Here is a 22,835-nt window from a genome sequence, read left to right on the forward strand (position 1 = left end):
AGTGGTTCAATAAACAGGGACCACGCGGCAACGCTAACCCAGCAGCAGCAGACGTGATGGAACAGGAGCAGGCGCAGGAGGAGAAGGCCACGCTTTGTGAGACACAACAACCCAGGCCTTGCATGAGGGCAAGAAGCGTGCGGATAGCATGCTTTGTACCGCCATGCAGTCATAAATGTAATAAAGATAAGTGGTTCAATAAACAGGGACCACGCGGCAACGCTAACCCAGCAGCAGCAGACGTGATGGAACAGGAGGAGGCGCAGGAGGAGAAGGCCACGCTTTGTGAGACACAACAACCCAGGCCTTGCATGAGGGCAAGAAGCGTGCGGATAGCATGCTTTGTACCGCCATGCAGTCATAAATGTAATAAAGATAAGTGGTTCAATAAACAGGGACCACGCGGCAACGCTAACCCAGCAGCAGCAGACGTGATGGAACAGGAGGAGGCGCAGGAGGAGAAGGCCACGCTTTGTGAGACACAACAACCCAGGCCTTGCATGAGGGCAAGAAGCGTGCGGATAGCATGCTTTGTACCGCCATGCAGTCATAAATGTAATAAAGATAAGTGGTTCAATAAACAGGGACCACGCGGCAACGCTAACCCAGCAGCAGCAGACGTGATGGAACAGGAGCAGGCGCAGGAGGAGAAGGCCACGCTTTGTGAGACACAACAACCCAGGCCTTGCATGAGGGCAAGAAGCGTGCGGATAGCATGCTTTGTACCGCCATGCAGTCATAAATGTAATAAAGATAAGTGGTTCAATAAACAGGGACCACGCGGCAACGCTAACCCAGCAGCAGCAGACGTGATGGAACAGGAGGAGGCGCAGGAGGAGAAGGCCACGCTTTGTGAGACACAACAACCCAGGCCTTGCATGAGGGCAAGAAGCGTGCGGATAGCATGCTTTGTACCGCCATGCAGTCATAAATGTAATAAAGATAAGTGGTTCAATAAACAGGGACCACGCGGCAACGCTAACCCAGCAGCAGCAGACGTGATGGAACAGGAGGAGGCGCAGGAGGAGAAGGCCACGCTTTGTGAGACACAACAACCCAGGCCTTGCATGAGGGCAAGAAGCGTGCGGATAGCATGCTTTGTACCGCCATGCAGTCATAAATGTAATAAAGATAAGTGGTTCAATAAACAGGGACCACGCGGCAACGCTAACCCAGCAGCAGCAGACGTGATGGAACAGGAGCAGGCGCAGGAGGAGAAGGCCACGCTTTGTGAGACACAACAACCCAGGCCTTGCATGTGGACAAAAAGCGTGCGGATATAGCAGCAATGCTTTTTGCCGCCATGCAGTCATAAATGTAATACAGATGAGAGGTTCAATAAACAGGGCCCGGAAACGCAACACCATCCCAGATGTTCATTGGTCATGTTACTTGGTTGGGGTCCTGGAGTGTTGCGTAGTCATTTCCAATCCAGGATTGATTCATTTTAATTTGAGTCAGACGGTCTGCATTTTCTGTAGAGAGGCGGATACGCCGATCTGTGACGATGCCTCCGGCAGCACTGAAACAGCGTTCCGACATAACGCTGGCTGCCGGGCAAGCCAGCACCTCTATTGCGTACATTGCCAGTTCGTGCCAGGTGTCTAGCTTCGATACCCAATAGTTGAAGGGTGCAGATGGATGGTTCGACACAGCTACGCCATCTGACATGTAGTCCTTGACCATCTTCTCCAGGCGATCGGTGTTGGAGGTGGATCTGCACGCTTGCTGTTCAGTGGGCTGCGGCTGCATGGGTGTCAGAAAATTTTCCCACTCCAAGGACACTGCCGATACCATTCCCTTTTGGGTACTAGCTGCGGCTTGCGTTGTTTGCTGCCCTCCTGGTCGTCCTGGGTTTGCGGAAGTCAGTCTGTCTGCGTACAACTGGCTAGAGGAGGGGGAGGATGTCAATCTCCTCTCTAAAGTCTCCACAAGGGCCTGCTGGTATTCTTCCATTTTGACCTGTCTGACTCTTTCTTCAAGCAGTTTTGGAACATTGTGTTTGTACCGTGGATCCAGAAGGGTATAAACCCAGTAATTGGTGTTGTCCAGAATGCGCACAATGCGTGGGTCACGTTCAATGCAGTCTAGCATGAATTGAGCCATGTGTGCCAGAGTCCTACCAGAATCCTCATCATCCTCTTGTGAGCGTTGTGATAGTTGTTGTGATGCATCATAGTCGTCACCTTCCTCCTGGTCTGCTTCTGCTGACCATTCGCGTTGAATTGTGGAAGTCCAACGTGCACCGCTCTGGCCCTCGTCAGTGGTGGCATGAAATTCCTGCTCCAACTCCAGCTGTTCCTCCTCCTCTTCTTCGTCATAGCTGCTGGGGCCAGCGTTCCCTGAGGCGGATGGCCTGATGTTGGTACCATCACGCTGATCGTTTTCTCCTTCAGATTCCCCCAGTTGCATCATGACAGCTGTTTCCTTGATTTTTAACATCGACCTCTTCAGTAAACACAGCAGTGGTATGGTAATGCTGACTGAAGAGTTGTCACTGCTCACAAGCAACGTGGATTGCTCAAAATTTTGGAGGACTTGGCAGAGGTCCAACATGTTGGCCCAATCGGATCCACAGAAGCTTGGCAGCTGGCCGGATGCGCCTCGGTACTGCGCCGTCATGTACTGGACCACTGCACTCTTCTGCTCGCAAAAGCGGGCTAGCATGTGCAGCGTAGAATTCCAGCGCGTAGGGACATCACACAGCAAGCGATGGTGGGGGAGATTGAAGCGCTCCTGCATCTTGGCGAGTGCCCCCGAAGCAGTACTGGAATTTCTACAATGTTTGGACACTCGACGCACCTTCAACAGCAGATCGGGCACGCCTGGGTATGTCCTCAGGAACCGCTGAACTACTAGGTTCATCACGTGCGCCAGGCAAGGGATGTGTGTCAGCTTAGCCAACCTTAAAGCGCGAATGAGATTACTCCCATTATCACACACAACCATGCCCGGTTTCAGGTCCAGCGGTGCCAGCCACAAATCCGTCTGTTCCTTTATTCCCCTCCAAATTTCCTCCCCTGTGTGCTGCTTATCCCCAAGGCAGATTAGCTTCAGCAACGCTTGCTGACGCATGCCAACAGCTGTGCTGCACTGCTTCCACGATCCTACTGCTGCTGGGTTAGCGTTTCTGGATGAGGTACAGCTTTGAGATGCGTTGGAGGAGAAGGAGTCAGAGAGGTAGGTGCTGCTGTTATCCAGTGGGAGGGACGGCGGTGCAGCTGTTTGTGGCGTGGGCAACACCCGTGCCGTAGCAGGTGAGGAATCGCTGCCAGGCTCCACAAGGTTCACCCAGTGCGCGGTAAGGGAGATGTATCGACCCTGGCCGAACGCACTCGTCCAGGTGTCAGTGGTGAGGTGAACCTTGCAGGCAACGGCATTCTTCAAGCTTCGGGTTATTTTGCTGACCACGTGCTCATGCAACTCAGGCACTGCAGAGCGTGCAAAGTGGTAGCGGCTGGGAACCACGTAACGTGGGATGGCCACTGACATCATGCCCTTGAAGCTGTTTGTCTCCACCAATCGATATGGCAGCATTTCGCAGGCCAGAAGCTTGGCTATGCTGGCTGTTACTGCCACGGCCCGGGGGTCATTTGCTGGCAATTTCCTCTTGCGCTCAAACATCTCCGACACAGACAACTGAACCGTAGCGCTGCACACGGAAGGGCTGTTGGTTGTTGTGTTTGATGAACACTGGGAGACCTCAAGAGCACTACTCCGGAAAGTGACAGTGTCAGCGTCGTCTGATGTTTGTGAATGTTGTGAACCACGCAATGGCTGGGCTACTGCTGCTGCTGAGGCGGGTCTGGTGGTGAGTCTGGTGAACCCAAGGGAGGCAGTGTTGTTTCTGGTACCCTGTCCTGACGCGTTTGCCCAAAGAGTGGGATGTTTGGATAGCATGTGACGGCTCATGCTGGTGGTGGAGAGGTTGTTAATATTTTTCCCCCTGCTCAGGCGGGTCTTGCACACCTTGCAAATCGCCATGGTAACATCCTCAGTGCAGTCTTCAAAGAAAGCCCAGACTTTGGAGCACCTGCCTCCTTGCTGGCGATTTCTGTTTGCTCCTCTTTTGCCTCTCACTTGAACTTCCACGCTTGTGGTGCCTGAAATTGCGCGCCGCCTACCTTGTGGCACAAGGCGAACTCGTGCAGCAGTGTGTTCTTCAACAGACTCATCTGTGCTGCTGCTACGACGGCGATGTTCTCGTTCACAAACAAAATCTGGGTCTCTGTCCACATTGTCCATACCCTCCTCTTCCATCTCCTCAAACTCGTCATATGTCATTGTGGGCCACCGCCGTGGAGTAGAGCTCCCCACAACAACCTCTGCGCAGCACACTCCAACGTCGTCTTCCAGATCTTGTCGGCCGACCTCCTGCAATTGCAACCCCTCCTGCCCAAATTGCTCTGGGATTTGGGTTTCCGAGTCCTCTTCGGACTCGCCTTGTATTTCAGTGCGCGGTGCATTTCCCACAGTTAACGGTTGTGAATCCAGGCACAACATTTCTGGCTGTTCCTCCATTGACCTTTGAAAGGTGGAAGTTTGTTGGGCTGGGAATAGCTCCTGCGAATACCCCATTGTGTCCTGAGGTAATTCATCGGACTGGTTATCTGGCAGTTGTGTGCGTGGTGTCGCTGCCGGTTGTGTCAGCTTTGTGCCCACTGGCTCCTTGTAACTGGCTGAGGACTCGGACCTCGTGCGTGATGTGCTGGTGCTGCTTAACCCACTGCTGGCCGCTTGAGAGGTCATCCAAGTAATTATCTGGTCCTGTTCTTTTGGATTTGTGAGGGTTGTTGTCCTGGACAACATGGGCGGTATTGAGTGGGTTTTCTTGGGTGCTCCCCTGTGGCCTGTACGTGAACCGTCAGGGGAAACACCTCTTCCCTTGCCCCTCCCTCTTTCACCGGATTTCTTCCTCATTTCACTTATCCTTACAGTACACGCTGACTGGCAGCAGTACAGTGGCAGTACAGAAATGCTATACAGTACCACTATTCCCAGCAGCGACACAGAGCACAATGCTATACAGTGACGGGTGAGCGGTGTACCACTATTCCCAGCAGCGACACAGAGCACAATGCTATACAGTGACGGGTGAGCGGTGTACCACTATTCCCAGCAGACACAGAACAGTACACAGAATGCTATATAGTGTGGCTGAACGAGCGGTGTACCACTATTCCCAGCAGACACAGAACAGTACACAGAATGCTATATAGTGTGGCTGAACGAGCGGTGTACTACTGTTCCCAGCAGACACAGAACAGTACACAGAATGCTATATAGTGTGGCTGAACGAGCGGTGTACTACTGTTCCCAGCAGACACAGAACAGTACACAGAATGCTATATAGTGTGGCTGAACGAGCGGTGTACCACTATTCCCAGCAGACACAGAACAGTACACAGAATGCTATATAGTGTGGCTGAACGAGCGGTGTACTACTGTTCCCAGCAGACACAGAACAGTACACAGAATGCTATATAGTGTGGCTGAACGAGCGGTGTACTACTGTTCCCAGCAGACACAGAACAGTACACAGAATGCTATATAGTGTGGCTGAACGAGCGGTGTACCACTATTCCCAGCAGACACAGGACAGTACACAGAATGCTATATAGTGTGGCTGAACGAGCGGTGTACTACTGTTCCCAGCAGACACAGAACAGTACACAGAATGCTATATAGTGTGGCTGAACGAGCGGTGTACTACTGTTCCCAGCAGACACAGAACAGTACACAGAATGCTATATAGTGTGGCTGAACGAGCGGTGTACCACTATTCCCAGCAGACACAGAACAGTACACAGAATGCTATATAGTGTGGCTGAACGAGCGGTGTACTACTGTTCCCAGCAGACACAGAACAGTACACAGAATGCTATATAGTGTGGCTGAACGAGCGGTGTACTACTGTTCCCAGCAGACACAGAACAGTACACAGAATGCTATATAGTGTGGCTGAACGAGCGGTGTACCACTGTTCCCAGCAGACACAGAACAGTACACAGAATGCTATATAGTGTGGCTGAACGAGCGGTGTACTACTGTTCCCAGCAGACACAGAACAGTACACAGAATGCTATATAGTGTGGCTGAACGAGCGGTGTACTACTGTTCCCAGCAGCGACACACAATGACTGGGGGGGACCCTGGCTAGCGTGGCTGGAGCGCGAACTACCCTGCCTGCCTACCCAAAGCTAAACCCACAGACAAATGGCGGAGATATGACGTGGTTCGGGTATTTATTTACCCGAACCACGTGACAGTTCGGCCAATCAGAGCGCGTTCGGGTCCGAACCACGTGACCCGTTCGGCCAATCACAGCGCTAGCCGAACGTTCGGGGAACGTTCGGCCATGCGCTCTTAGTTCGGCCATATGGCCGAACGGTTTGACCGAGCACCGTCAGGTGTTCGGCCGAACTCGAACATCACCCGAACAGGGTGATGTTCTGCAGAACCCGAACAGTGGCGAACACTGTTCGCCCAACACTATCAGCCAGCATATCTGGTGAGCTTTGAGTCCTTCTGTTTACGGATACACAGAGTGGTGGTGGTCCTTGCTTCTTGTACACAGGGTTGAGGCTGCTACTTCTGGTGGAGGGCTTTTTATGTAAAGCTTTAGCAGTATTACGCTATTTATGTTCTTTTGTCTGAGCCATATTTAGGAGGAAGAGATTGGATACCAGGGGATATATCTGCGCTAATACCCCATTTACTGTATAACGTGATCTTTGCTGACTGTGATTAATCAGCCTATCAATCTGGTGAGAGAGATACCTACCAATGTGTTAACTGCATGCTGATTTGTGAAGCGGAAAAGAGGACTTTGGAAAGTTCACTTACTGTCAGGGGGCAGTGGTACATGGACATTTGTGCCAATTAGGACTTGTGCTCATTACTCTTTGTGTGTTGGACTAACAGGTGTAGAGCGCCGCACTTACTGTTATCTATCATTGTTTAGGGTGGCCATACACACCCAGTTGTACGGCGACCCACGGGTTAGCTCTTAGGTTTGTACCAATCTATGTTTAGTAAGGTTTAAGAGGAGCGCACATACCACATTGACTCTTGATTTGCAGAAGGAAGCTTAATCTTAGGGGGAGATCTGAACATGACGCTTGACCTCTCTATTGACTCCTCCACCAGCAAGAGCTCCCTGTCCAGAAAGGCTCTGTCCAAATGCAAGAAAGATTTAGTTCAGCGCCAACTAATAGATATCTGGAGGGTGCAACACCCAACAGATCGTGATTACACCTTCTACTCTCATACCCATGAATCATATATCCGAATCGACCATCTCCCAGAACCTGCTCATAGAGCAACCTCATTCAGATATAGGGCCAATGTTACTTTCTGACCACTCTCCAGTCATTCTAGAAATTGGCATTAGACCTAAACATCATCTTCCCAGGCAGTGGAGGATGAACACCTCCTTATTGCAGGAAAGTGAGTTTAAACAATCCATAACTACTGCATTGTCCTCCTATTTCCAACTGAACTCCACTGAGGGGACTCCTGCCCCCACTGTCTGGGAGGCACATAAGTGTGTAATTCGAGGTAAGATCAGAATCAAGTTTAAGTTTAATCAGAATCAGAATCAAGTTTAATGGCCAAGTACAGGGGTTGCACCTGGAATTATTTTTGGCACAGGCAGGCTCGAGTCGTACACTGGACAAGTAATACAGATATACAGATATACATTTACCGTAAACAGATATACAAATATACAGTATTAGTGCAGGAGGGCAGTAGCGTAGTTGAATAGCTCTAGGATAGTTAAGGTGATGTACCATGGGCGGGCTACTGCCCGGGTGTCAGCGCTGGAGCTGGGGAGTGCGCTTGGGGGGGACCGTTGAGGAGGTCAATGGCTTGTGGAAAGAAGGTGTTTCTGTGTCTAGTGGTCCTGGTGGGTAAGATGATACAGGAGGCTACTATCAAGCATAAACAAAGACAGGCAGAAATACAAAACAGCATAAATATAATCGCCCAACTCGAAACTCAACATAAACTTTCACTCTCACATGGGGATTGGGAGGCCCTCAGAGCAGAAAGAGAAAAACTGTGTAAACTTCTCTTTCATAAAGAAAAACTTATAGCCACTAAGTGTAAGAGAGCATTCTACAAATTTGGAAACAAGTGCAGCAGAATGCTGGCAAAAGCACTCAGAGAAAAACAGGCGCTCACCAACGTGGCTTGCATCCTAGACGAGAAGGGCTCCAAAGCATTACGCTCTGAAACCATCGCAAAAGTCTCCAGGGACTTTTATGAGTCTCTGTATAACCTTCCTACCCCCACTACCTTAGAAGAGAAAGCCAACCACATCAAAACATATATCCAGGATTCGGGATTGCCTTCTTTATCTGAACAAATTATATCAGATTTAGAACATCCCATTACTGGACTAGAAATTAGACAGGCTATAAAAGAATCGGCTTCAGGCAAAGCACCGGGCCTGGACGGCCTCCCCCTAGAATATTACAAACATTTTAAGGACATTCTGATCCCACATTTGCTTAAATCTCTCAATGCCCCGATAGAAGGAGAGGACGACACTCTTCAGTTACCTAGAGACATGCTGGCAGCCCAGATTGCGGTCATACCAAAACCTGGGAAGGACGCCACCTTGTGCTCAAACTACCGCCCCATCTCCTTACTAAACGCTGACCTTAAACTTTTTGCCAAGGTCCTGGCTAACAGACTGCCTCATATAAACACCATAGTACACCCTGAACAAGCGGGTTGTATCCCCTGCCAGGAGGCAAGAGACAACACCATAAGGACTATTAACCTTATTCAATGGGCACATAAAACCCACACCCCCCTTCTACTTCTGTCAACAGATGCAGAAAAAGCATTTGACAGAGTAGACTGGAAATTTTTGGAATCCACCGTAAAAACATATAGGACCAGGTCCTCATATGCTCAAGTGGATTGTGGCTTTATACTCTGCACCTACAGCACAAGTCCGAGTCAACGATGTTGTCTCTTCCTCCTTTCGCATAGCTGATGGCACTAGGCAGGGCTGCCCACTTTCCCCTCTTATTTTTGCTCTATCCCTGGAACCCTTTCTACGCCTGGTCCGCAAAAACGTAGACATCACTGGCCCCAAACTCCCCACATCTGAGCAGAAGCCTATGCAGATGACCTACTGTTTTACTTAACCAATCCCCATATCTCCTTACCACTATTAGAACGGGAGCTAGAAAGATACCGCTCCCTCTCAAATTTTAAGGTAAATCCGGAAAAATGTCAAGCAATGGAGATCTCAATGTCAGCTGAACTTAACACACTCATTAAGCAGAATTTCCCGTACAAATGGCATAACCAAGCTATCACATATTTGGGAGTTCGTATCCCGTCCTTGTTAAGCAGTCTATACAGCTTAAATTTTTCTCCCCTGACTAAAACATTAGAAAGGGATCTCCACAGGTGGGACAAACCCCATTTTACATGGCTGGGGCGAATAAACATTCTCAAAATGAATGTTCTGCCACGCCTCCTGTACCTTTACCAAACTATCCCAATTATCCTTCCACCTGAACAGTTCAAACAACTAAGGAAGATGTTTGCCCACTTCGTCTGGAGATGTAAGCCACCACGGATCAGACTTGCCGCACTTGTCCTGCCAAAAGCTCTGGGGGGTCTTGCTGTACCTGATTTTAGGAAATACTATCTGGCGGCATCACTGGTTCGGCTGGTAGACTGGCACAGACACTCTGCCCAAAAGAGATGGGTTCTGCTTGAGCAGGACCTTGCAGGCTCAGCCCTGGCATCCTATTCATGGGCATCTAAGCAAATATCTAGCGAATACCTATCAATAAACGCCACACTTACCGCCCTATCAAAGATCTGACACCTACCTGAAGTATCTACTTGGCCCTCCCCATTGGTCCCTGTACTGGATAACCCTATATTCCCATTGGGATGTTCCTCTCAGGCTTATATTAGCTGGAGAATGGGAGTAATCCTACGCGCCCGATATTTCATCTCCAATAGTATATGGAAATCAACAAATCAACTACATGAACAACGCTCATGCCCTTTCCTAGACAAATGGAGTCACATACAATTTATACACTTTCTTGAATCCCTGGGTAAAAAGGAACAGTTATCTCGCCCTCTAACACAATTTGAATCCCTCTACATGACTTCTGGCACAACTAAAAAAACACTCTCTTACATCTACCAGTTGTTGGTCTTTGATACTACCTGGTCACAGGAGCTTAAACTGAAGTGGGAGCAAGATCTCCAAACACAGTTCACAGAGGAGCGGTGGCAGAAGATATTAACTCTCAACCAAACCGCCTCAGTCTCATCTAGAGTAAAAGAGACCAATTACAAGATCCTTTCCAGGTGGTATCTCACTCCAAATAGATTGCATAAAATATATCCACATGCTAATCCTCAACATATTAAAACTCTTACTGATGGGGAACCATCCTCAGACCCCTCTTATTATCTTCTCCATAACACACCTAAGCCTTTTAAGAAATTCAAACGCTCCCTATCTAAACACTTAATTAAAGCAGCTAGAATTATTGTTGCAAGAAACTGGAAATCAACGGCAACACCCTCGATTCTGGAATGGGTCAATGAGATTAAACATATTCACCAAATGGATGAGACTTTCTCCAACACATGGATTCACTGGAATATCTTCTTAGAGTCAGATGAATATAAATCTCTATTACAAAACTCCCTTGCCTAAAATTCTATGCTAAAAAAGATCACTGAGTTCACCCACTACTTCGCCCTTCGGGTTGAGTCTTAATCCCACAAGGCAGTAACATCTGTAACAAGACTAAAATACTGGGTTAGACCGAAGTGAGCCTGACGGAAACCCCTATCTTTGGCCTCCTATTCCTTCTCTTTTCTCTCCCTCTTTCCTGGACCCTGCGGAGCCGGGGCCTCGCAGGGTTCATGGTATCTCACTTTCTCCCTTTTCTCTTTTCCCGTTTCTCTTCTTTTAATGTCTTTAAGTCGCTACAATTCATTGTATTATCCGGGACCATGGGTTTACACGGCATGGACATGCTGGACTTGTCGCCACAAGCTTACAATAGTAGTGCATGCCTTAGTAATGTCTATGTTCTCTTATGATCATAACTCTGTTTCTTCCAGTGAATGTTTTATTTCTCATGATCATCTTGCTGTGTCTTCCTATGGCTTGGACTGTATTGAAAAATTTGATTGTTAAATAAAGAATCTTTAAAAAAAAAAAAAAAAAAAAGCTATTGTAATTTTATGGAAATCTAAAGACCCTCCTTCATTACAACACATTCTATCTATCTTTCAGCATAACATGGAAATTGAAGAACACCACCAAAAAAGCAATGTATCACTCCCATAAATACTATGAAAAACACCCAGCTCTCTAATGTTCTAATGAACAGAAAAAAAGAGACATACTATCTACAGCTAATCTTCAAAGTCTCACCTTAGACATAAGTCCTGGAATAATGCTCATGACTTCCCTAATATATCTTAGACTGACATTATTCGGAACCTGTATAGTGATGTTCTTAGTTCTAATATCTTAGGTGTAATGCTTCTTTTGAACATGTTAGCATTCTTACTTGTGTTTTGGTTTTGGTTCTCTTATTCTCTATGATGTGCTTAACATGATTACAACCGTATAATTTTGACGATGTGATGACATACTGGTACTTATACAAATGTTTGACTAGGTTTCAATGTCTTTTCGCATTTGTATTGTTTACATTTGAAATAAACAAAATTATACAAAGAAAATACCAGAAAGGTATGAAATAGCCTGCCGCAGGCTGCAGCCATTAAATAGGCTTTTTAAAAAATGTGAAAAAGTTACCACGCCCACAGTTTAGCCTCACCAACAGAACACTAGGCAGATTTGCATATGCGTTTTCCACTATGTGCTATGGAAAACGCATATGCGAATCTGCCTAATGTGTTCCTACCATAAAAGTGCGCTGCTGACTCCGCCCCCTCGTCCATCCAAAAGTTTGGTTGTCCAGATTGATTGGGTTTTCTGTCCGTGAGAAATTAAAAAATTAGGTTGGCAACCCTGGTAGTCATAGTAAGTACAGCCAGATGGTATCCTCAGGCATGAAAAGTGCGTAAACATCTTTGTATACCTTTTGCAAAAACCTAGTCCACATGCAGTCATGGAGTAAAGCCAGGTAGGATTACAGCTTATTGCAGTGTAATATCCTGTTTGGTCTTGGTGAGTGCCATTAAATTACTGTATTTGACAATGTGCAATGTATTTACTGGAATGCTAAAAATAGATTAAATTGATGTGGAATCCATGTAAACTTGGTATTTTTCATTCTTCACAAATTTGTTGAACTTAGTAGACTGTACATAGAAACAAATATCCTCAGTTTAGTATCATTTGCATGTATAGTAAAATTGCAGGATCACTAGGCCTCTTTCAGACGAGAGGCGGAACTGCACATTGGCAGCGGTTGCAACACTGCGGTAGATTTATAAAAAAAACAGTACCTGGAGAATTGTAGCAAATCTGCTGCAAACAGATACAGAAATTGAGCAGCTTCTCAGAGTAACCAATCAGAATCCTTGACTTGGATATTTCCATTGTAGCACCAGTTTTTCTCCACTTTTCCTTGCACATATTTTAATTAATCTGCCTCACTGAGTCTTCTGCAGCAAGAAGTAACATAAAAAGGGCACAAAAAGGGGCGTGATTTATGCCCTGCTTATCTCAGGGAAAGCAGTACCACTTTCCTTGCCTTTACAGTCAGTCCATGGTCAACTGCTGCATTTAAAGGAGTACTGTAAGGAGGGGGGGGGGGAGTTGAACTTACCTGGGGCTTCTAACAGCCCCCTGCAGATGTCCTGTGCTCGCGCTGGGACAAAACAATCCTCTGGTCCCCGTCGCGGCTCACTTCCTCAGTGGCCTGCGACATTAACGTCCCCAAAAAACAGAAGTGACCCACGGCAGGGACTAGAGAATCATTTTGTCCCGGCACAGGCACAAGACGTCTCCGGGGAGGGGGGGGGGGGGGTTGGGGGTTAGAAGCCCCAGGTAAGGTAATATTTTTCCCCTTACAGTATTCCTTTAACCAATAGATTATCCTCTGATCCAGCTAAACATTCAGAGCAAATCCAACACTACCATCTTATATGAGAGCAACATAGAGAGCTCAGAAAGATTTTTCAAACAGCTGTAAATTTCATGCCTTGAAAGCTTTCAGGTATTCTGACATTTTATCTGTTAAATGGTATGGTTTGCACTTGTATTATGTATTAGAAAGAATGTTTTGTGTACAATGTTCTACCGCTCCTTCTTTTTATAAATAACACTTGAAAATGTATAAAAATGTGTAACCCGGCAGTCTGGTTAGTCTCGCTCATATCTGATTAGTTACGCCTTTAATAGTTAGTTAGATCATTTACAAATCCATAACATCCTGGACAAGGACACAAGTGTAGAAAACATGGCATAAATGCAAAAACAACTGTTGTTATGGGGGAAAATGGTTTCCGTAAGATTCCATCTTACTCACAGTGTGATGCTGTCCAGGGATTATTGTGGATAAAAGGTGATGCTATTCAGAAAATTATACAGGTACCACAGGCAGACTGCCAGGCCAGGCCAATCATGTTTGTATCATTAGTGGGCACCTTAAAGCGCACCTGAACTCAGAACTTCCTGTCTGCTCTAAAAGATACGCAACAGCATAATAACCTTTAAAGAAAAACATTTCTTTGTTACAGCTGATACAAATCCTTGTGATTAGACACAAATGAGGGGAAATGAGACAGAATAAACTCTCTAAGTACATACAGGGTGCATTTCTCTATGTTTTTCTTCTGTCCTGTTCAAGAGTTCAGGACCACTTTAAGGCTGTCTTTATGGAGTTGACCATCTTCATTTACCTCCCCCTAAAATAAAATTCCTGCATCATTCTGCATAAATAAGAAAATAAGAAGGCAGTTAGATCTTCCTTCATCAACTGAAATCTGAAAATTGTGGTGGGGTACTGTTTAAAAAATATATAGGGCTAGAAGCTTAAATTAAGGCAGAGAGCGCACAGTTTGCCGCAAAGTGGAAAATGCATGCAAAATTGCATGTGTTACATGTGTAACACATGCCTACGTGTTACATGTCTACAGGCCGCACAAAAAAAATATGCATTGGTGTGCATTTTTCAATGCATTTTTAGATGCACTCAGTAAGTCCATTCTTTCTGCATAGGGTAAACATCCTGTGAGACGCGATGTCGGTACAACTGTGATGCTAGATGCATCCAAATCCCTCTAGCCTAGCCATGCACATTTTTATACAGCAAGCCATCCAATTTTTTTCCATGCATGCAAATTTGATGGTAGCCTATTGATTGTAATAGGCTGCCTTTCCCCTTCCAAATTTGCATGCGTGGAAATGCTGTGAGTTTGTGCTAGTGGAAACGGGCCCATACTGTATGCAAATTGCATGTGATTCACATGTGATTTCCATGCAATGCTTACCTATGGGAAATAAAAAGTGTATGTGGCATTACATGTGTTTTGATGTGATTTTAAAGAAAAAACCCAAAACAGTGGCATCCTGGCAATATTTACTCAAAAGCCATGCAAAGGGAGAATCAATACCCCCAAACAGTGGCGGCGCCAGGGGGGTGCTTGGGGGTGCTCGAGCACCCCCTAGAATTGTCCAAGCACCCCCAAAGCACCCCCTGGAGTGAACTGACTTCAGGCGTCTAAAAGACGCCAAGTCAGTTCACACACCGGCAGCACGGAGCAGCAGGCAGGGCTACGGTAAGATGGCCGCCCGGAGCCCTGTTCTGCAGACTTCGGGCGGCCATTTTCCCGTAGCCCTGCTCTCTGCATGCAGGCAGGAAGTCTCGTCGTGACGTCGGGAAGGAAGAGGATCGTGGGCGCGCGGGCGCTGCGCGCCACAATGAGGTCGGGACTCGGGACGGGAGGTCGGGAAAGAAGGTCTTCTGGCTGTAGGTGAGTAAATGGGTTTTTCTTTTCTTTTTCAGGTGATGCGGATTGTGCATATTGGGGTCATATCTGCTACGGATTGTGCATATTGGGGTCATATCTGCCACGGATTGTGCATATTGGGGTCATATCTGCCACGGATTGTGCATATTGGGGTCATATCTGCCACGGATTGTGCATATTGGGGTCATATCTGCCACGGATTGTGCATATTGGGGTCATATCTGCTACGGATTGTGCATATTGGGGTCATATCTGCTACGGATTGTGCATATTGGGGCGATATCTGCTACCGATTGTGCATGTTGGGGTCATTTCTGCTACCGATTGTGCATATTGGGGTCATTTCTGCTACCGATTGTGCATATTGGGGTCATTTCTGCTACCGATTGTGCATATTGGGGTCATTTCTGCTACCGATTGTGCATATTGGGGTCATATCTGCTACCGATTGTGCATATTGGGGTCATATCTGCTACCGATTGTGCATATTGGGGTCATATCTGCTACCGATTGTGCATATTGGGGTCATATCTGCTACCGATTGTGCATATTGGGGTCATATCTGCTACCGATTGTGCATATTGGGGTCATATCTGCTACCGATTGTGCATATTGGGGTCATATCTGCTACCGATTGTGCATATTGGGGCCATATCTGCTACCGATTGTGCATATTGGGACCATATCTGCCACCGATTGTGCATATTGGGACCATATCTGCCACCGATTGTGCATATTGGGACCATATCTGCCACCGATTGTGCATATTGGGACCATATCTGCCACCGATTGTGCATATTGGGACCATATCTGCCACCGATTGTGCATATTGGGACCATATCTGCCACCGATTGTGCATATTGGGACCATATCTGCCACCGATTGTGCATATTGGGACCATATCTGCCACCGATTGTGCATATTGGGACCATATCTGCCACCGATTGTGCATATTGGGACCATATCTGCCACCGATTGTGCATATTGGGACCATATCTGCCACCGATTGTGCATATTGGGACCATATCTGCCACCGATTGTGCATATTGGGACCATATCTGCCACCGATTGTGCATATTGGGACCATATCTGCTACCGATTGTGCATATTGGGACCATATCTGCTACCGATTGTGCATATTGGGACCATATCTGCTACCGATTGTGCATATTGGGGCCATATCTGATAACGATTGTGCATATTGGGGCCATATCTGATAACGATTGTGCATATTGGGGTCATATCTGCTAACGATTGTGCATATTGGGGTCATATCTGCTACCGATTGTGCATATTGGGGCTATATCTGATAACGATTGTGCATATTGGGGCCATATCTGATAACGATTGTGCATATTGGGGCCATATCTGATAACGATTGTGCATATTGGGGCCATATCTGATAACGATTGTGCATATTGGGGTCATTGGACGTGTTTTTTGTTAAAATCTGCTCACATTACGTGTATTTTCTTGAGAAAACCTGCACAATTATGTGAATTTTCTGGGAAAAGGGTCACCAAAACTTGGGCCCTCTGTCTTTGCGTTGCACTTTTAAAGGGAACCCGAGGTGAGAATAATATTGAGGCTGCCATATTTATCTCCCTTTAAGCAATACCAGTTGCCTGGCTGCCGTGCTGGTCCTCTGCCTCTTATTCTTTCAACCATAGACCCTGAACAAGCATGCAGCAGGTCAGGGGTTTCTGACAATATTGTCAGAACTGACAAGATTAGCTGCATGGCTTGTTTCTGGTGTAATTCAGTTCACTACTACAGCCAAATAGATCAGCAGGGCTGCCAGGCAACTAGTATTGTTTAAAAGGAAATAAATATGGCAGCCACCATATCACTCTCACCCTGGGTTCACTTTAAATTACAGTTAGCCCCGCCCTCATCCGGTCATGACCACGCCCATTTTTTCGCCGCGGCGCGCTTCGCGCGCCGCAGGTTGTGGCCACACCCATTTTTGGCGCGGCGCGCTTCGCGCGCCGCAGGTCGTCAGCTCCCCCGGAAATTGGTCCAGCACCTGCATAGCACCCCCTAAAAAAATTTCCTGGAGCCGCCACTGCCCCCAAAGCTCCCCTTAACATTGATTCCCTTCCTTGTAGAGAACATTAACCTGACTCACTGGACTAGTACTAAAATCCCAGATATCACAGACTTACTTATTAATGGGAAACTAAAACCTTTGCCCTGTAATGCTGGGGGGGGGGGGGGGGGGGGGGCATACTGTCTGACCACCCAGCACAATGAAGCTAAGACAGAGCTGGATAATGGAAGAAGCTACACAGGCTGCCCAGAGCGACTGCAGCTCTGGGCTTCCGATAATACGCAACGGCAGCGCAGTGCGATGTTGCGCTGCTCCTGCAATAACACACATAAAGACAGAAACAGGAGAGACTGGAGTGAGGTAGCCAATAGCAACCGCAGCAATGGTTACCTCACAAGGACAGGACTAGGCTAGCTAAGCAAGGGTGATCACACTAAGCGCAACCTACCGAAACATGCTAAAAACTGACTAGCTAGACACAGAATATCAACAGTTCGAGTACGTGTATATCAGCGGCACTGATATATCACCGTAGCACGAATACAAGGAAAATAACAAACGCTAACTAGAATATGTATATACTGGCAATGAACCAATATATAACATAAGCAAGGAACACTGGCTAGAATCAGGAACAATACAGCGAACAAGGCTAGGTAATACAAAATCTCTATACTAGGAGTACGTATATATGTCCCTGTGGGAAATATATAACATAGCTCCACAGGATAACTGAACTAGAACGTAACAAAACAAGGGCTATATTTCACAGTATGAAAGGACCCAGTAACAGCTTAGACCGAGCTGAATCTGAAACTATGATGGGCGGAACACGCTTGCAGGAAGCAGACCTTTATACTGAAGCCATCCAATCAGGGGCATAACTAGAAATCACTGGGCCCCCCTGCGAATATTTGGATGGGCCCCCCCCATAGGTGCCAAATAATTGTAATGGGGCAGCGTTTCACTGTAAATTAATTGTAAAGTGGGCAGCATTTTACCAGACAATCGTAATGTGGGCCAGAAAATCGTAATGTGGGCAGAGTTCACCAGAAAATCGTAATGTGGGCCTTTAGAAAATCATAATGTGGGCAGAGTTCACCAGAAAATCGTAATGTGGGCAGAGTTCACCAGAAAATCGTAATGTGGGCACCAGTCACCAGAAAATCGTAACGTGAGCAGCAGTCACCAGAAAATTGTAACGTGGACAGCATTCACCAGACAATCGTAATGTGGGCAGCGTTCACCAGAATATCGTAATGTGGGACAGAAAATCGTAATGTGGGCAGAGTTCACCAGAAAATCGTAATGTGGGCAGCGTTCACCAGAAAATTGTAACATGGACAGCATTCACCAGACAATCGTAACGTGGGCAGTGTTCACCAGAAAATCGTAATGTGGGCTAGAAAATCGTAATGTGGGCAGCGTTCACCAGAAAATCGTAACTTGGACAGCATTCACCAGACAATCGTAACGTGGGCAGTGTTCACCAGAAAATCGTAACGTGGACAGCATTCACCAGACAATCGTAACGTGGGCAGTGTTCACCAGAAAATCGTAATGTGGGCCAGAAAATCGTAATGTGGGCAGAGTTCACCAGAAAATCGCAATGTGGGCAGCAGTCACCAGAAAATCGCAATGTGGGCAGCAGTCACCAGAAAATCCTAATGTGGGCAGCAGTCACCAGAATATCGTAATGTGGGCAGTAGTCACCAGAAAATCCTAATGTGGGCAGCAGTCAGTCACCAGAATATCGTAATGTGGGCAGCAGTCACCAGAAAATCCTTATGTAGGCAGCAGTCACCAGAAAATCGCAATGTGGGCAGCAGTCACCAGAAAATCGCAATGTGGGCAGCAGTCACCAGAAAATCGTAATGTGGGCAGCATACACCAGAAAATCGTAATGTGGGCAGCATACACCAGAAAATCGTAATGTGGGCAGCAGACACCAGAAAATCGCAATGTGGGCAGCAGACACCTGAAAATCGTAATGTGGGCAGCAGACACCTGAAAATCGCAATGTGGGCAGCAGACACCTGAAAATCGTAATGTGGGCAGCAGACACCTGAAAATCGTAATGTGGGCAGCAGACACCTGAAAATAGTAATGTGGGCAGCAGACACCTGAAAATCGCAATGTGGGCAGCAGTCACCAGAAAATCGCAATGTGGGCAGCAGTCACCAGAAAATCGTAATGTGGGCAGCATACACCAGAAAATCGTAATGTGGGCAGCATACACCAGAAAATCGTAATGTGGGAAGCAGACACCAGAAAATCGCAATGTGGGCAGCAGACACCTGAAAATCGTAATGTGGGCAGCAGACACCTGAAAATCGTAATGTGGGCAGCAGACACCTGAAAATCGCAATGTGGGCAGCAGACACCTGAAAATCGTAATGTGGGCAGCAGACACCTGAAAATAGTAATGTGGGCAGCAGACACCTGAAAATCGCAATGTGGGCAGCAGTGACCAGAAAATCGCAATGTGGGCAGCAGACACCTGAAAATCGTAATGTGGGCAGCAGACACCAGAAAATCGCAATGTGGGCAGCAGTGACCAGAAAATCGCAATGTGGGCAGCAGTGACCAGAAAATCGCAATGTGGGCAGCAGTGACCAGAAAATCGTAATGTGGGCAGCAGACACCTGAAAATCGTAATGTGGGCAGCAGTGACCAGAAAATCGCAATGTGGGCAGCAGTGACCAGAAAATCGTAATGTGGGCAGCAGACACCTGAAAATCGTAATGTGGGCAGCAGACACCAGAAAATCGCAATGTGGGCAGCAGTGACCAGAAAATCGTAATGTGGGCAGCAGACACCTGAAAATCGCAGTGTGGGCAGCAGTGACCAGAAAATCAAAATGTGGGCAGCAGTGACCAGAAAATCGTAATGTGGGCAGCAGACACCAGAAAATCGCAATGTGGGCAGCAGTGACCAGAAAATCGTAATGTGGGCAGCAGACACCTGAAAATCGTAATGTGGGCAGCAGACACCAGAAAATCACAATGTAGGCAGCAGACACAAGAAAAAAAAATGCACCTGTGAAAAAAGACCAATTCACTTACCTGACAGAAGTATTCTCCTCTCCCGGCATCTGGCTCGCAGCTCCCCGAGTCCTCCTGCAGCACATCTCCCGCGCTGACAGGCAGAGTGCAGGGCTACGGCAAGATGGCTGCCGAATCCCTGTACTAGAGACACAAATAGTCTCCAGTGTAGGGCTTCTTCGGCGGCCATCTTGCCGTAGCCCTGCTCTGCCTGCCGGAGACTATGCAGGCTGCTGGAGCAGGGCAGCGGGGAATGAACTGGTGCAGCGTCTATTAGACGCTGCGGCCAGTTGAGCACCTTGCTGGGGGGTCCAGAGCAGCGCTCCCCCCACGCACAGTGAGCGGGCCCCAGAGCAGCCCCGGGCCCCCCTGCGGCTGAGGGGGTCGCATCCCCGGTAGGTACGCCGGTGCATCCATTGAGAGCAGAGATGCAAATCTCCACACAGGTGAATGGTTATCAGTCACAAGCAGGCTGGCTTGATTACCATTCCCTAGCTGACAGACTATCACAAGCAATGCATGCACAACTATGCTAGCAACTGCATGTAAAGGAATCAGAACTGCTTGGCTGCAGTACCTCTGCAGCCAGCAGTACATGCTGCAGAAGCGATCATGACATCCCCCAATTACAAAAGGAACTTTCCTTGCCTGCATCTGAATTTCTCTCTTATGGCCAACTCAAACAACTCTGACACTCTATACAAGGCAATATACCCTCATTAAGTAAAAGTAGAAGGCTGCGCATCCCTGACCCAACACTGTACAATTGAATGGTTAATCGCTGTGGCGCACACCGCCCCCCCTGGACTGAAATGTACGCCCGCATCCAAACAATGCAATACTGGTCTATGGAGAAATTTTAGCTTCCATCATAGTTTTGCATGCATACCCTGGGAGCAGCTACGCTAAAATGTGTAACTTACATTCAGTACAGACAGCAAAAGACAAAGCAAGCGCTCACCAACATGGGCTGCATCTGAATGACTCATCACCTCATATGCACCGCTTATATAGCTCAAATACACACTCAGCAATCAGACAGATGCAAAACATATGCATAACTAAATACTTACCATGCAAAACAGGATAGCACAATGGGTGCTGCTAGCCTGGTAGTTACAGAATTATGAAAACAAAGTAAAAGTAGAAGGCTGCGCATCCCTGACCCAACACTGTACAATTGAATGGTTAATCGCTGTGGCGCACACCGCCCCCCCTGGACTGAAATGTACGCCCGCATCCAAACAATGCAATACTGGTCTATGGAGAAATTTTAGCTTTCATCATAGTTTTGCATGCAAAAATATAATATACTGGACATCTGCACCAACGTTGAGGTAAATCTCCAGAGCAGATGTCTTAACACTAACTAACCTAAGTTAAAAGCAATTGTCTTTACCCTGGGAGCAGCTATGCTAAAATGTGTAACTTACATTCAATACACACAGCAAAAAACAAAGCAAGCGCTCACCAACATGGGCTGCATCTGAATGACTCATCACCTCATATGCACCGCTTATATAGCTCAAATACACACTCAGCAATCAGACAGATGCAAAACATATGCATATGCATTTGGATGCGGGCGTACATTTCAGTCCAGGGGGGGGGCGGTGTGCGCCACAGCGATTAACCATTCAATTGTACAGTGTTGGGTCAGGGATGCGCAGCCTTCTACTTTTACTTTGTTTTCATAATTCTGTAACTACCAGGCTAGCAGCACCCATTGTGCTATCCTGTTTTGCATGGTAAGTATTTAGTTATGCATATGTTTTGCATCTGTCTGATTGCTGAGTGTGTATTTGAGCTATATAAGCAGCGCATATGAGGTGATAAGTCATTCAGATGCAGCCCATGTTGGTGAGCGCTTGCTTTGTCTTTTGCTGTGTGTATTGAATGTAAGTTACACATTTTAGCGTAGCTGCTCCCAGGGTAAAGACAATTGCTTTTAACTTAGGTTAGTTAGTGTTAGGACATCTGCTCTGGAGATTTACCTCAACGTTGGTGCAGATGTCCAGTATATTATATTTTTGCATGCAAAACTATGATGGAAGCTAAAATTTCTCCATAGACCACTATTGCATTGTTTGGATGCGGGCGTACATTTCAGTCCAGGGGGGGCGGTGTGCGCCACAGCGATTAACCATTCAATTGTACAGTGTTGGGTCAGGGATGCGCAGCCTTCTACTTTTACTTTGTTTTCATAATTCTGTAACTACCAGACTAGCAGCACCCATTGTGCTATCCTGTTTTGCATGGTAAGTATTTAGTTATGCATATGTTTTGCATCTGTCTGATTGCTGAGTGTGTATTTGAGCTATATAAGCGGTGCATATGAGGTGATTAGTCATTCAGATGCAGCCCATGTTGGTGAGCGCTTGCTTTGTTTTTTTGCTGTCTGTATTGAATATACCCTCATTCCCTAAAGCTATATCCCAATTTGTTAGAGCAACAACACCAAAAAAGAAAGTCATCTCCTTGTGCTACATGTAAATCCTTGGATCTTCTGATAATTGTATTTTAAAATATGTGAAATATTGTTCCTTTGAGTTAAAAGTAGATATTTCGGTGGATCAAGTACAATTAGCACTATTACAGGTAACTAAATACTCAAAATATATTACCCACTGGGAAACACTCCAGAAAATCCGACTACACTGGTACTCCACTCCCTCTCGCCTATCTAAATTCAAAGATGTCCCTTCCTCGGAATGTTGGAGAAACTGCAACTTTCTAGGGACGCTACCTCACATATTTTGGTACTGTAAACCAATCCAGACCCTTTG

The 22,835-nt window shown here is 46.9% G+C and overlaps 1 long non-coding RNA gene across 3 annotated transcripts in view; it reads left to right on the top strand.

The window, feature by feature from the left end:
• The first annotated feature begins 14,844 nt into the window (after positions 1–14,844).
• Positions 14,845–22,835, top strand: part of LOC137524970 (uncharacterized) — a 362,158-nt gene continuing 354,167 nt past the window's right edge. For all 3 annotated transcript variants that reach the window (XR_011022827.1, XR_011022825.1, XR_011022826.1), the window contains exon 1: positions 14,845–14,958. This is a non-coding gene — a long non-coding RNA (uncharacterized lncRNA). The remainder of the gene's footprint in view (positions 14,959–22,835) is intronic.

Source organism: Hyperolius riggenbachi, chromosome 1, assembly GCF_040937935.1.
Source record: "Hyperolius riggenbachi isolate aHypRig1 chromosome 1, aHypRig1.pri, whole genome shotgun sequence".
NCBI lineage: Eukaryota > Metazoa > Chordata > Amphibia > Anura > Hyperoliidae > Hyperolius > Hyperolius riggenbachi.